General features: G+C 54.4%; 1 long non-coding RNA gene across 1 annotated transcript in view; it reads left to right on the forward strand.

The window, feature by feature from the left end:
- Positions 1 to 1,175, forward strand: part of LOC118174126 — an 11,377-nt gene extending 10,202 nt beyond the window's left edge. The window contains exon 3 of the long non-coding RNA XR_004754556.1: positions 1,165 to 1,175. This is a non-coding gene — a long non-coding RNA (uncharacterized LOC118174126). The remainder of the gene's footprint in view (positions 1 to 1,164) is intronic.
- The last annotated feature ends 3,267 nt before the right edge of the window (positions 1,176 to 4,442 follow it).

The following is a 4,442-nucleotide window of genomic DNA, read 5'->3' on the forward strand; positions in this document are numbered from 1 at the left end:
CCCCCGTAAGCAGCCGCAACCCCGGCCACACTCACTGACCCCTCTGTGCAGACCAGCCCCAGCACACCAGGTCCAGGGAGCAAAGACACCGCAGGTCTACCGCCCTCCCTGCCTGCCCTCACCCGGCAGGGTGGCCCCCACACCCGGAGGGGCCGTCCAGGTCCATCGGCATCCCCTCCCCTCCCCCCCCCCCGCCCCGGCCCCGGCGGGGGGGGGGGGCCGCCGCCCCCCCCCCTGGAAACTGCACACACAGACACGGTGACGGCCCCTTACCAGGGCTACAAACACAGAGAGCAGTGAAAGCGAGAAAGCAAACTTTATTAACTTGTATGCAGGAGGGAGGCTGCAGCAGGGCTCCCTGGCTGTGCATTCTCCTCTTCCCCTTGCGGGGGCTGCAGGGCTCAGGCATCGAGTTAACATCCCTCTGTCTGCATCTATCCCATGGGAAAGGGTTGCTTCCTGTGGCCATGGGCTGTGAGGCACAGGAGGAGGAAGAAAACAAAGGAAAAAAGGAACAAGCAGGACACAAGCAGCAAGAGAGAAAATGGACGGACAGCCTGCTAGGGCGGAGGGAGAGAAGAACCACTCCGAGGGCAGGGAGCTGGACAGGAATGATCAAGAGGGTTGGACAGGAAGCGCAACAGAGGCACAACTGTGACAGCCAAGAGGACCAAGAGATTGAGAAAGGAAGACAAAGGCTGTACGGGGTGGGTCTAGCGAGAAAGGAGGAAATGGAGAACAGCACAGGGAGAGACAGACAAGGACAGGAAGCAGAACAGAGGGACTGAAAGCAAGAATAAACACATGGATGGGGAGGGGGTTAGCAGGAAACAACATGGACAGGGGAAACTGGACAGAGTGACAGACAGAAGTTATTAAATTAACAATGGGGCTAGGCTTCAAGGCAGAAAGACAAGGAAAGGGACAGGAAACAGGATGGACGGATGGAGGACAAAACAGCAATGGGAAGGCACCAGGACAGAGAAAGTGGGGGAGGGTAAGATGGAGAATGATGTGGGGGCGGTTGGGCACAGGGATACAGTGATGGGACTAGGAAAGAGGACAGGGAGCACGACAGATGGACTAAAAGAAAAAAGGATGGAAAGCAAGGAAGCGCAATCAAAACAGTGGAGCAGAGAGGGACACAAGAACATGGAAAAGCAGAGGATGACAAAGTAGGAAAAACTGTTAGAAACTGAGAGATAAGGAGCAGGAAATGATCTGCAAGATGAAGAATTGATGAGAGATGGAGAACTGAAAAGTTCTTGGAGCAGGCATAGGGAGAAGAACACCAGAGAATGGAGTACTGCGACTGAGGGGGTGCAGAAGGAGACAGAGATGAAGAAAGGATATACAGCAGTGTGGAACAGGGCTGAGACAGTAAAAGAGTGGTGAGGAAAGCGGAGCAGGACAGAAGCTGGGAGAAGGAAAAAGGCGAGCAAGTTGGACAGGGGGCTTAATGGCATACACCGTAGGACAGAGACATGCGGATGGGTAGGACAAGGAGCTGAAAGACCGCGAGTGCAAAGAGTGGGGCAGATGCGGGAAGTGAAACATTAGCGGGGGGGGGGGGGGCAGGGATTGAGAAAGAAGGGAAGAAGGACAGAGTGGGGAAAAGACAGACATGGGCAGAGAAGAAAAATCCTCCAAAGAGCAGAGAGACAGAGAGGAAGGGTGTAAGGGGAGCAGGGCAGAGAGAAGAAAGAACCTGGGGAAAGGCAGCAACACAGAGGATAAGGGACAGGGAGCAGGCTGCAGAAAAATATGCGGATGGGAAGCAGGCCATAGAGAGAGCAAACAAGCAGGCAAAAGAGATGGACGAGGACAAAACTGCAACGGACAGGCTGAGAGAAGATGGGGAGGGGTGGCAGATGCAGAGGGGACCAAAGGCAGCTGGGACGCAGAACAGGAGGGACACAGCCCCAAGGGCCTAGTGCTCACCGCAGCTCCTGCTCTGGGTACTGCCAGGAGGATTTTGTGGTTCAGAAGCTTCTCGCTCGCTCTCTCTCCCAGCTTCTTCCTCTGTAAGGATCCAGATGCTCAGCTATCACCCATCCAAGAGAATACACTGGGATGTGGCACTCCTTCCATGGGCCAAAGTTCCACCAGCCTCAGATGACCGCAGCAGGATAAAGGGAGCTATCCGCCCTGAGTGCCAGCCCTGCCAAAGGAAGGGAACAAGCTGCTAGCAGCCTCACATCTTCCCAGAGTCCGTCTTGGGCTGCTGGCCCATCTCCAGCCAACCGGGAAAATGGCCCAGCCATCACCTGGAAAACGTCCCTGGGCGGGCAGACCTGGCTCCCGCTGGGGGCTCCCACCACTCCCTGCCCTTGGATACCCGTGGGCAAGGCCCTGCTCCCGGCCGCAGGACCCTCCCCCCGTGCCTTTTCTCAGCAGGACGACCCCTGCCCGACGCTCAACGCCGAAGGCTCTCGCTCACCTCACCACCGGCAACCACGCATGCAGCCGGCCCTAGCTGAGGAAAAAGACCACCCCGCGGCCACGGACTCCAAATCCATCGTGGCTGCCCGGCAGCCTAGGACTACAGCTCCCAGCATGCCTCGGGGCAGCTCGAGGTGGGGCACGGCCCACGGAAGTGCCGGAGCCGAGGAGTCACGGAGCCGCGGCGGAGGTATTCTGCTGGCCTCGACCCAGCGCTGCCACCACTCCTGCGCCCGATCCACCAGACAGGCCCTGGTGCCCGCGGCCATGCTGCGAGGCGTCTCCACTGTGCCCGGCCAGGGTACGGGCCAAGGATGGCGGCGCACGCACAGGGGCCGGGCGTGGTGCCCGTGGGTTGCAGCCAGGCTGCGCCGCCCCGCTCTTTCCCCAGTGCTGCAGCCGGGCCCCGCCCAGGGCCGGGAGCCACCCGAGGCCTCTTAGGGGCCACCTGGAGCGGGGTCGTTAGCGCTGGGGTAGTGGGAGCACGCTGGGACCCCGGGGGAACGCAGAGGGGTCGTGCGCGGGCACGGGGGACGTCCTCGCATGCGTGTGGTCGGGTGGAACACGAGAATTTAGTGGCACCCAGTGGTCGCTGCAAAGGACAATCTCCTATGTCCCTGTATGTTCTGTGATATAAAAAGGAATGGCTGCTGTCCGCAATGGAGCCTCTCAGAGTTTTTGCAGGAGGGACTCTTTTAAAGAGACTCAATGAAATGGCTGCAAAGGTGACAAAGCCATGGGAAGTTTGACCTTGGGCTGGCTGTTGCACGTGGAGTTTATCAGTTTTGTTCTTTACAATGGTGAGTGAGAGAGGCTGAGGGCTTCCACCTCACTTTATATTCTTTTATTTTCTCTTTTATTGCTAATGGCATCAGGGGAAAATAGGAAGCCTTGCTGGACTGTTTCATACCTCACACATTGCATGGGCAAGAGGACTGCAGAATACCTTCTTGAGAAGGCTGTCAATTAGATGCTGCTCTTGTGAGCAGACTAAAGGTTCAGGATTTCTGGCTGTCTTCTCATTTGCTTTGTTGCTCCTAACAGTATAATTAATTTCACCAATCTCATGTAGCAAAAGTCCTTAATTAACCCCAATAAACTGTTTTCATGGAGTTTTTTTGGTGGTATGTAAGTAAAACTGATGACTATAGTGAAACCGTGCTTGACGTGCTGTTTTCTTCTCCAGCTGATGAGGGCTGCAGTGCTATTATATTTGACTGATTCCTTAGGGAATTCCCACTTCTTCATCCCCAGTGAACAAGAAACTTACTTTTGACTGCTGTAACATTTTGACCCATGGAACATTTCCACAGCTGTGGTGCACTTCTCATACCAACTGCCCTGGTTGCCCCAGTTCCATGCCTGAGGGCAATCCTATCCAAGTTGTGCATGTGCACCCACAATGCTTCTGTCATCTTGCCCAAGATGTTCCCAGGCACAGTGCCCTTCCCCCCCCCCCCTCCCCCCCCCCAGCCCCCCGGGCATGTATAGAACTTGCAGCCCCAAGTATGGAGCCACCATTCCTACTCACCTCCATGGCTGCAGCCACAGTCCTGGTCATATAGTCGGCAACATTTGGTGGTGGCTCTCGTTGGCATGATCACTACCGCCACTCTATCCACACCTTTGTTATTGACTTTCTCATGCAAGGTGAGCATGTGAGCTGAGACTTTTTAATACTTGGCATTCATTTACTTGCCGTACCAATTAATCATGTGTGATTCAGTTGATGCACAGTGGCTGCTGGAAGAAAGAAAGAAAAGAAAAAAGAGAGAAAGAAACAGAGAAACAAAGAAAAAGAATCAGAAAGAAAGAGAAAGAAAGGAAGAAAGGAAGGAAGAAAGAAAGAAAGGAAGAAAGAAAGAAAAGAGAAAGGAAGAAAGGAAGGAAGAAAGAAAGGAAGAAAGAGAAAGGAAGGAAGGAAGAAAGGAAGGAAGAGAAAGGAAGAAAAAGGAAAGAAAGAAAGAAAGAAAGAAAGAAAGAAAGAAAGAAAGAAAGAA

Source organism: Oxyura jamaicensis, chromosome 14, assembly GCF_011077185.1.
Source record: "Oxyura jamaicensis isolate SHBP4307 breed ruddy duck chromosome 14, BPBGC_Ojam_1.0, whole genome shotgun sequence".
Lineage (NCBI taxonomy): Eukaryota > Metazoa > Chordata > Aves > Anseriformes > Anatidae > Oxyura > Oxyura jamaicensis.